Source organism: Perna viridis, chromosome 1 (assembly GCF_037379345.1).
Source record: "Perna viridis isolate PV_CMFRI_1.1 ecotype Kerala chromosome 1, ASM3737934v1, whole genome shotgun sequence".
In the NCBI taxonomy this organism is placed as follows: Eukaryota; Metazoa; Mollusca; class Bivalvia; order Mytilida; family Mytilidae; genus Perna; species Perna viridis.
The window spans coordinates 65,235,563-65,247,787 of record NC_142445.1 but is presented as its reverse complement, the minus strand read 5'-3'; positions in this window follow the sequence as shown (position 1 = coordinate 65,247,787).

The following is a 12,225-nucleotide window of genomic DNA, read 5'->3' as shown; positions in this document are numbered from 1 at the left end:
CACATTTATTTCGTTTACCCCGGAGTTAACTTTTTATGAGCTAATCTGCAGATATTTCTAGAAAAAAACATAAGACGCCTACCCTACCGATGCACCTGGTCCATGCTCCCATTTTTAGTGGAGTCCAAGTTGCTCATGATCAATTACTTTTGTTTTGTTTTTTGTTTTTTTGGCGTATTATTTTGGTAATTTTATGTTCTTTGTTATGTGTGTCTGTTTTCCGTGTCAGGTCTGCGTTTTTCATTTCCGCTAGTATCTTGGTTCCCTCGATTACTCTTTCACAAACAAGCAGCCAAAGTTAAAAACTTTCTTCGAAAATCTACATTGTTTATCAAGAAAAATCACATGGAGAAATACCCGCTCCCCTATTATAGAAAACCCCATAAGTCATTTAGATTAAAAAACAAGATAGGAGATGTCCAATGGCATCATTGGGTAAAGAATTTATTAAATAACACTATCACAATAAAGTTGAAAAAGATGGCACTTTCCGTATATCTGTTACACCCTTCATTATAAAGCTAGGACATTGTTGCTTCTAGCAGATAATTCGACTGTCTTTTTAGATGTAAACCACTAAAATCTAAAAAAAATCTTTCGTAACATAGTGTAAGCCAATCATTTACACGATATGAGTGAGGCCAACCATCAGCTGTCTGTTCCTATACTTGGTTGAATTGTCGTTTTCGTGCTGATATACACTTTCAATACTGTTAGACCCGTTTTGCACCCGTTTGAATATGTATATATTTGCAATACATGACGGACTGAAGGGTTTCTTAACGCCCTTGGCTATCATTTTGGGTCTCTCATGTCGAAGCGTTTACACAGTCCCGGGCATAGTCGTACCCGTGAATTTGGGTCATGGTGTATTCGGGTATATTTTGTAATATTATAAAATATTTTTTTTAAATATTACAAAATCATTTATTTAATATAAGCAAATATTTTTTAATATTACAAATTCATTTTGTAATATCAAAAATTCATTTTCTATTATTACAAATTCCTGATTTAGTAATATTACAAAATATCACACATTTAGTAATTAATATATTACAAATTGATTTGTAGTATTAGAAAATAAATTTGTAATATTAAAAAATCACTTTGCAATATTTAAAAATCAGTCACATTTTTAATATTACAAACTAATTTTCTAATATATTATATTAGAAAATCATTTGCACTGAATGTGTGAAGGTAATCTGACCTATGAGGAATGTTATATGTCACTAAAAGGTATGGAAAATGGTAAAAGTCCTGGATCAGATGGATTTACCGTTGATTTTTACAAATATTTCTGGAGGGATCTCGGATCATTTGTTTATCGCTCTTTATCCTTTGGATATGAGTGTGGGAAGATTTTCAGTGTCAAGTGTCATAACTTGTATACCAACAGAGGGTACAGACAGAAGATATATTGGTAATTGGCGACCAATTATCCTATTAAATACTGCTATTGCAAATAGACTGAAAACTGTGTTGCAGCTAATTATCAGTGACACTCAAAAATGTTTTATGAAGGGTCGATTTATAGAGGAGAATACTAGGATGTCATATGACTTGATGCACTAACTTGAAAATAATAAGTCAGTATTGCTTCTTTTAGTTGATTTTGAAAAAGCATTTGATTCCATGAACTGGAACTTTTGAAGAAATCTCTTAAATGTTTTTATTTTGGTCCGTTGATCTGCAGATGGTTCGAAATTCTATATAATGAGGTTAAGAGCTGTGTTATCAACAATGGACACAATGGAACAATATCCAATTCCTTCAATCTTGATAGGGGTTGTAGACAAGGTGATCCACTTTCTCCTCACCTATTTATCATAGGAGTTGAATTGTTATCATTAAAACTAAAATCTAATCACAACATCCATGGAATTTCTATAGGAGAGTTCGCCAATCTCATTAGTGATGTCATATTCACTAATTTGCATATCATTAAGTGTCAAATTGGTTGGCAAATAAACAACTAAATAAACAATTGACAATTTCATGATTAGAATCCCAATTTTTAAAACTTCATAACTTTTTTATTCTATATCCAATTTTGGTTCTGTAAAATGTTTCATTTAGATAAAATAATTCATATGATGTATGTGAATGTATAACTCTTTTACTTCAAAAATAAATTTGAAGCGATACTTATATGTAGACCTCTATTTTTGTATAAAATAATAATTGAAATCTTATGTACATATAGTCTAATTACTGAATATTTATTTAAAAATTCCATGGATAAAAAGAATTTTATTTGCAATGTTGGGAACCGAAAGAATTTTTCAATTATCTTTAAAAATGAAAAAGTATGATGATTTTAAGTTGATGCCCCATACCACTCAATGGATTTTTTGCCAACCAAAACCACATCACAGGGAAGTGATGACATTACGAAGAACTCTCCTATAGATGATAATGCTTTTAAGTCAGTATGCTGATGACATTTTTCTTACACTAGATGGTAGTGAACAATCTTTAGATGAAACTCTCAAATGTTTTAACAAGTTTTCTCCAATATCTGGTTTTGGTTTAAAGATGAACTCTTCTAAGACTAGAGCAGTATGGATTGGGCTGAAAAAGTATTCTGATCAAGTCTTTTGTCCAGATTTTAAACTTCTATGGTCACATGCAAATTTCAAACTTCTTGGAATGGATTTTCCCTTGACATGAGTAGTATAGTTGAAATTTATTTTGCTAAAAAGACAAAAGAAGTCTCAGCAATACTTAAAAGTTGGCAACACAGAAAGGCACTACCAAAACTAATTCATCTGTTAACTGCACTACCAAACCTAGCTCTGTCGCAGTTAAATTAACTAAATGTCTTGTTCCATAATTTTATATGGAATGGGAAGACAAAGAAAATAAAAAGGAATACCCTTATTGGAGATATTTCACAGGGAGGCTAAACTTGGTTCGTTTACCTTCTTTTAATCATTATCTAAAGTTATCTTGGGTTAAGCGTTATTTGTCAAATCCTGAAGGAAATTTGCAATCCTTATCACTATTAGAGCTGAAAAAAATTTGTAATGACAGAGTCTTTAATTTTCAGAAAGATAAACTGATTAGAGTGTCAAATTGTGTTAAAAATCCTTTTTGGAAAGACATACTCTACAGTTTGTCTTTGGCACAGCCTATAGTTAAATCTAGTATAAAAGAAATAATGTCATTAGACATCTTAAACTTTGGATCAATGAATGACTTTTTTAAATTATGTTAATTGGAAAAACAATGGCCTACAGTTTTTGAAAGATATTGTAGACTGTTATAGTAAGACATCTCTCACATTTCAGCAAATTAAACGGAAGACAAATATAAATAACTTTTATTGTGCTATAAACTTTTGTCAAATATTCCTGAATTTATCAAGGACTATATATGTTAAGGAACATTGTCAAGAGATAAATTTAAATGTTTTTTGTACCATTTGATCCACTCATTGAAAAAAAATTCAGTAAATGTAAAGCTGAAATTTATATATAAGGATCTTGTGAACCAGGTATTTGTCAAACCTCAAGAAAAATTACTGAAATGGGAAAATATTCTTGAAGCTGAAGTTGTTACTTAGGATATTGCCAACAAATTCTTTTCTATACAAGATCAAACTTAAAGCCACAAATTTGTGTTCTTTTTGTGGCATGGAAGAGGAAACTTTAGAACATCCTTTTTATGATTGCCACATCACTTATAACATTTGGCTGTCTTCTCTACAAAATATAAGACATTATGATGCTGATTTTACCTTCAGCAAAAAAAAAGATTCTATTGGGATTTACTGAGAAAAAATTGTTTACTAATCTCATTTTTATAATTGCCAAAACTTTTTTTTTTTATAAAAACGCAAATTGAAAGGCACTATTCCAACATTGATTGGATTGAAATCAAGGATTAAACAGTACCAATCCCATGAACTATTTATTGCAAATAAACAGAATACTACCAGAACTTATGATAAATTTTGGGCTCCTTTGCAAAACATATTTCTGAATTAATTTTGTTGTATTCTATTTGTTTTCATTTCTGTTTATTCATAAATTCAATATATATCTGTCAAGTACAGGTTTTTGATAGTACATGTATATGCATCAAACGGGCATGAAAGTGTGTTTGTGCGTGTGTGGAAGCGGGGAGTAGGTGTGTTATTTTCTTCTTTTTTTCTTTTCAATCATTATTGGATGGGATCATTATATGGGTGGATTGTAAAATCCTGACTACCAAAAAATATATAAAGGAAAAAAAAATATTAGAAAAACAATTTCTAATATTAAAAATCGTTTTTTGATATTATAAATTCAACTGAATTTTTAATATTAAAGAAGGGGTTTTGTGATATTAGAAATCAAATTTGTAATATCAAAAAATAAATTCGTAATATTAAAAAAATTTTTTTTTAATATTTGGAAACACCCATTTTTTGTCCACTTTGGCTTGCCATATATATTTTATATATACCCTAGCTGACCAAGTGGTCTAGGGCGCTGGACAGGCGATGTTGCTACAGCATAAAAATGCTCACAAAGCAGTCCAAGAGGTAATTGCATTTTACTAAGAACACAAGTTGAATATGGTCCATAATTCTTCACATTTTGCTGGGGAAAAACTTGGAGTCCAAGGATAAATAGGGCCTTCCTTTTACATATCTTTCGGAGTTTATGTTCCATACAGGTACGCGTATATCATGTATATGAACTTTTATACGTTTTGTTGCAAAACGAATCTGTTAAATTGGGTAGTTCCATTAGCTGCCCATTACTGTAACATGAAGTTTCGGGGACTCTTCATTATACATATAGAGATTGTGTACACGTAAAAGTACAGTGTACATGTAATAACATTCCCGAGGAGTTCCATATAAAATCTTATATGATTCTTAAAGTTTATTTGCCATTTTTTGTTTAATTTCCGATTTATAGAAAACCATCACATCATGACTTTATGTACATGTTATTGTGTGTAAATAATTTATGAACTGAACAAATACAACGGGTCGGTCAAGTCTACATTTGTTAAATCAAGTATGTTTCATACATGTACAAAAGTACATAAAGGGTTATCTTTTGAAATCAAAACACTTAAATACATGTATAAACACGAACAAAATCTTAACTTGACAAACATGTTGATTATTTTTCATGTTTCTGTATATAAGTGCATGCATTTGTATAACTCAAGATTCTTCCTCAGTATTATTTCTCCATTGGAAATGGTAAAATTTGATTTTCAACATTTGAGCTTTAGCATAATAAGTGGAGAAATAGTTAATGGAATGGAAATGAGGTTGTAATAATCTCCTTTTCTGAGCTCATTTTATTATGACATTGTTTACGTATGTGGATGTAAATTAAAATACATTTCACATGCAATGTTCTTTAAAGAAATGTTTTATAGCCATAGTGATGTCAGATGTTTTCCTTAGAATATTCAATAGACAATGATCTTGAATTAAACAGTTAGATTTACTGTATGATTACAGATTTACAAATAACAACATACACTCAAACAACAAATACAGGCCTTGATATAGAACAATGTGAAAAAACCACATTTTTGATAATTTTTGTAAAGTAGATAGACAAATATGGATGAATCGCTTCTCTGTTAAAAAAATGAGTGGTTTTAGTAAGTATCAAGAGATAGATACTACACAGGTACAGATAAGTTATGTTAACTGGTGAGCAAGATTTACAGGATTTAAAGAAATAAAGAAAAGTTGTGTTGTGAAGTACTGAATGGACATACACGTTATGTTGGATCTGAAACAAAATGATACTGGCACTGCCTCTGGATATATTTCATACAGCTGCAAAAAAAGTACTACAGTATACTGTTTTTGTCCAAGGAAACATTTTTCAGACTACAAATGTATAAATAACTATTTAGAAGTTGAAAAATTGTTTGATACAAGATTTAGTTGAAATATTGATTTTGAAGTGTTAACTGTGAGCTAGTATCGATGGATTTAGCCTAAAGTCCTTCATATACCGGTATTTTAATTTTGTTTCATAAGTATTTCGAATGTTTTATGTTGAGTACATGACTGTAAGTTAGAAAATTTTCCATCATGCAATTTTATTCTCTTTTGTTTGAGAACTGTTTAATTATGACTAATGTAAAAACAAAGACCTTATAGATGTAAATTCTTAGCAAATCACACACTACTAATTTAGTCCTAGGGAAGAGTAATTGACAGGACTTTTAGGGAATTGAAAATGGAGCATTTCCAAATCCCGAATCTGCCGATATATATAATATTTAATATAATAGTGTCACCGTTAAAAAAATTGCGGTCAAATATTGGTGTGGTATTGACACCGTCATCTTCGTCGGCGGCGTCCATGTCGTCTATATTCACTTGGTTTTCGTGCGATGACTTCGTACTTATGGTTGATCAATCGTTATGAAATTTTGAAAGGATTTTACTAACTTCTATAGGAATGCTCATATTTAATTTTGAGTTTATGGCCCCTAACATTTTAAAATTAGGGCCATTCATGTAACTGACAGATACCACTGTTGGTTTCTGTTAATCTAAAAAAAAAAATGAGATTCCAGAATTTTACCAAGCTAACCTACATAAAGTGAAATGGTCAATCATTAACATGACATAGCAAGTTCATGCAAGTACTCCTTCAAGGAAGAAGCGTTGTAATATGTACATACAAATGACTTGTCTTATGGCTAAACTCCTCCATTTATTGATAAATAAATGGAGGAGTTTTCTAGACAACGCAAACACGTCCAAGACAAAACGTATGTAAGTTCAAATTTGCTCTTCGGGCAATACCAGCCTGTGTCCACAATTGTTAAATTTTCAACAAATTCTATTTGGCGGTTTTAGAGGAGTTGGCCCTCTTACTTTGGTCGACCAATGACAAAGTCCATGTTTTGTATAGGAAACCCCAAAAGTCAATTGTTGACCTCCTATCAGTACCCGATTCCTTTCTTCGAACAAAGCGAAGACGAAATTTTTCATCTCACTTTTTGGTGGCATTACTGATTTTTTAACAAACTCAATTCGGGTACATGCATGGAAGCAACTGATTTTATATATAGCGGGTCACATGTTCAAAATGTACATATACAAAGAATTTCAGGTCGTTTAACTCGAACACAGATAAAATTATGGTCAATAATTACATGCGTTATGAATGTGGAGTGAAAATCGCATTTTTGCTGACATTTTTAAATATGTGGGCAAATAGAAAAAATAGAAACTTTGATAAATACATTTTAATGCACACAGTTACACACAAAAATACGCTATTTTCATTTTTGCAAATTGACAAATGGGACACAGCCGCCTGCCCCCCCTCGGATTCGCTATGACATCGAAGGCAACTTTTATTTAGTTGATCGCGTGACTTAAACTGGCCACTTTCACTAGACACTATCACTAGACAGACTCGATGCATTATTTCCATTCTTTGCATGTCAGATGTTTTCCTTAGAATATTCAATAGACAATGATCTTGAATTACACAGTTCATGGGGGTTGGAAGAAAAAAGACTACCAGACATCGAAACATGCTCTGTTTATCCAGAAAAGAAACTTAAGGGACACCGTTCTTTCCACGACACATTGTGTTGTAGGTCCTGCAAGTATCGAGGTCGATGTCCACACTATTAAAAACGTTCAGAAATTTTAAAGAAAATAGACTAAAAATAAGTCAGAGGTCCTTAAAGTCATACCATGCATGAACTTAGCTGTTGGCGAATTTCAGGCAAACACAGTGGAACTAATCGAAAAGTTAGAAATGTCACTATGTAATGAACTGGATAGGGTGAAACTATATCAACTGAATAAGAATCAGAATTAGACAACGTAGAAGAATTGAATAGTGCCATAATCAAAATGCAAAGATAATTTAGATTTCGGTCTTGAGTACGTCTCCAATAGAAAAATTCTTCTTCTGCTAGCGAACTTAAAGAGGTGATGGATAATTCTGAGAGTATGACTGAAGACATGATGTCGAAAAGCCACGACTTCAGCATTAACTTACAAACGTCAGACAAATTGACAGAGTTGATGGGATCTACTGCACCAATTAAAGTTAATAAGAAACAATGTGTCGTAACCTTCCATTTAGGTCTGTCAAATCATCTTCGCAAAGTGTCTCGCCACTCATTATGTTCGAAAAGACATCCGATATACAACTTCAAGAAAGATTTACAATATCAACAATCGACACCACACATGATGATAAGATATGCATGTGCGATTACTATTCTCATAAAATAGTTGCTTACACAAAGGACAATACCCATCAGAAAGATCTAAACCACGGAAAACCATTTGGAACTGCAGTTCGGGAGATTAAAAATGATGTCTTCACGTTTTTACGTTGCCCCTTGATATGAGTATCGTCCTAGTCGACGTTGTTAAGTTACAAGAAGAAAGGCGATTAAAATACCACACAGAAGAATTATCGTATTACGTTTGTAAAAGATGTTGTTGCTGTTGGTGCCACTGGTCAAATAGACCTTTTGTCAATAAATGGAGACTGCAATCGTTCGATCAAACTTCCGGTGGTTTATAATAAAAAATATCCGATAGATTGAATAAGTTTGACGTCCGCTTCTTACATCATTCGCACGGTGAATTGATATTTTGTTCAAATAGGATAGGAGTTTATTGCATCAAAATGATCGATGGACGAACAATGTTTACTAACAAGAATGCAAAAAAACCTCGGAGTGTTACTTCTGATAAGTACGGATGTCTTAAATTTACATTGCTGATAAGGCCTAAAACGTTGTTCATAAATTGCCCACCGATGGTCAGAAACTTGAACATTTGTTTGGCGAGACTGCATGTCTAAATTATGCGCCTCTTGCACTACGGTTCAATCGAGACCGTTTAAATTAGATATGTTACATTCGAAGACAACAACACTGATTCATGAACAACTGCTCTTTGAAACTTCCGAAAATGTATTAAAACATGGTGTTTTTTTTGTTGCGAAAATATCCTATTTTGCATAAATATTAGGGTAGGTTAATACAAATTAAAATTTCAGCTACATATGTTTTATGTATTTATATGAAAAATAAAACAGGAAAAATGATGTAGATAACAAATATTAAAACATGACATCAAAATATAAACTGCCTCGGAGATCTAGTGGTATCATATCCTGACTTAAGTTCGGATTGCGGAAAACAGGAAATTCAGTATCAACCTTATGGTTTTTGACATGATTTATTGGCATTTAATCATTTTGAAATTTCAGCTCAATTTGTCAGTCTGCACAAGCTTTTCTGTTTAAATATAATATTCTTGCCTTGAAATGTGTGAAATAAAAAGTATCTCTCTTGCTATCGAAAATTGGGGAACGTGAGCATTTTGAAAGAGTAATCAAGGGAAACAAGATTTTAGCGGAAACCAATTATTAATGTAATCCAGGAACAAAGACCAGACATGGAAAACAGACTAATACAACCAAGAATGTAAAGTAACTAAAATAATACATACAAAGTAACAAAAGTAAATGAGCAACTCGGACTCCTGGGAGCATGGACCAGGTGCACCGGTAGGGTAAGCGTCATCTGTGTTTCTAGATACACCTACCGAGTTGCTCATAAAAAGTCAAGTTCGGGTAAGACGAAGGAGGAAAGGAAAACTAAGATATGTTGAACAAATCAGTTTTCATGGTGCAGATGGGTACATCATAAGTAATTACATTAAAAATAGCGAAAAAAACATTGAAAAGGGTCACTAACTCCAACATAGCTTAACATATTTCCACGAAAATTTGAGCTCAATTAGATCTCATCATGCTGAACACATTTAGTGAGTCAAAATTTTGCTAAACCTAACGGTTTTGGAGATACACGCGAAAGACGGCTGTCTGAAGTCTATGTTACATTTTAGTAACGGCGAACATGTTTTCTGCGGATCAAAAATTCAAATATCCATTTTGTGCAGAATACCTTAAGGAACAATCATGAACAGTTTGGTTTTGATTGATCCACTAGTTTCAGAGGAGAAGAGTGTTGAAAAATTGTTAACGACGACGATGATGGACGCCAAGTGATGGCTAAGCTCACATGGCCCTTTGGGCCAAGTAAAGTAATTAAAACTTTTAAGTTCGAAAGTAATAAGAAAACACAAGGAAACATTAGGCTTAATAGGCAACATTTTATATTCTATAAAAGCAACCATATTTTAAGTCGATAGCCAGCAATTTCCGAGAAGATGGTTTAATGTAAGATAAAAAAAAAAAAATAGAAAATAATGTTCACAAAGTGCAATAATTCCAATTTTAACGACAAATTGACCCATGTTAAATCTCATCATGCTGAACACCTTTACCCTGTCAGAACTAACTTAACTTGACGGATTAGAGGATATATGCAAAAAAATGCTGTCTGGCCCCTTTGTTCTTTTTTTTTTCAATGGCGGTCATGTTTTCTCTCGGTTCTAAAATTCAAGAAACTCCAACATCGATCATCAGAATTGCATCATTCTGAACACTTTTATCCCATCGGAATTTGACTAAATCTTACAATTGTTGAGATATATTAAAAAAAATACTGCCTGAATCCTATGTTCTATTTTAGTGACGGCGGCCATGTTCTTTTTTCACGTATCAAAAAATCAAACGGCCATTTTGTACAGAATTCCCTAAGGAACAACCATATCAACTTTCATTGTATTCTATCTTGTAGTTTCTGAGGAGAAGATTTTTCCAGAAAATGTTAACGTTGACAACGACGAGGGATGCCAATTTATGGCAACAACTCACATTACCTATGGCCAGGTGAGCTAAAATGCCTAAATAAGGTTTTAATTATAAGTGACACAAATATGAAAAGAATGCTTCATTTTATTGTTTGGGAGGTGTAAGGATAGTCGCATTAAAGTTAATGAGTAGAGCCAGCACTCCACAGTTTAGTTTAGTTTCTCACTTTTGGCTAGGGATGAAAAATGACATAAATGGAAACCGGTGGTTGCTATAGTGATTAAAAATGAAGAATCTATTGTTGATAAAACATTTTCTGAAAAAGGGGACTTTTAAAAGTATTTTGCAATGTTTTATATATTTTCAATGTTGAAGGGTTTTTTTCAATGACAATTTGACTTCATTGTGAAAGTGAAAGTAAGTCAATTTTTCACCATGCTAAATTTAATAAGTGGATTACAAAGTGAAATAGCTCAAAATCTAACCGGCGATGCCCATATGAGGAAGGGGTTTTCGAAGGAAAAAGTTTGAACAGTTTCAGGGGATGAAATAAAAATTGCAGATATTTTGCGGGAAATTTGATATTTTTAAACCTGATTTTATGAACTTTTTTGCAAATTTTCGCATATTTTTGCATGGTTTCTATGGTAACCCTATATGCTGTGGGTAATTTTTTTCCAGAAAATTTTTACTGCATCCTGAAGGCCTTGGCTAGAGCTATTTCTAAATATATAGATTTACAGATGCTTGACATTTTTTTAAAGTGATAAATGTTACAAAGCATCAGATTACAAGACCAAAATTAGGCAGTTCTACAATACTGTGGAGTGCTGGCTAGTTGTGGCCAGGCTGTAACCTCAGCCGACATACTACAAAATCATTAAATATAAAAGCGTATTACTTGAATCAGCATTATGTAAGTATGTTTTCGACGTTGACAAATATAAACATGATTATTTTTGAAACATTAAATATTCATGCTTCCTTTTGGAAACACAAAATGAGCATGTTTTCTGAGGGAACACTATATACACATGTTTTCTAGGGGAACACATTGTACGTCCTTTACGATTTTTTTGATAACGTATGCGTACAAAACATTATCTTATCTAATAAGCATGTTTCCTTTCGAAACACTATTTTAGTATACATCTCTCGAAAACACTTATTCAGTGTTTTACAATCAAGGTTTCTTAGAAAACACAACGTGAGTATTTTATAAGCACATTCCCAATTAAAAACCCAGTAAACCACATTTCTTTGGGGAAAATGCTGTATTGGCATACTGTTTTAGGAAATAATGTGTATGCTGGTTTCTTTGGGAAATACTACTTTAGCATTTACAGTATTTCCTAAGGCAACACGATATAAGCATTTCGCATTTTATAAGCACTTGCATGTGTTTTCTGATAATCATGGTCTCTTACTACCGATTCGTGTATTCTAATCAACACCAACTCGGAGACGTAAACATTTTCGAACATTTTACAAAAAAAAAAAAAACAAACAAACAAACAAACAAACAACAAACAAACAAACA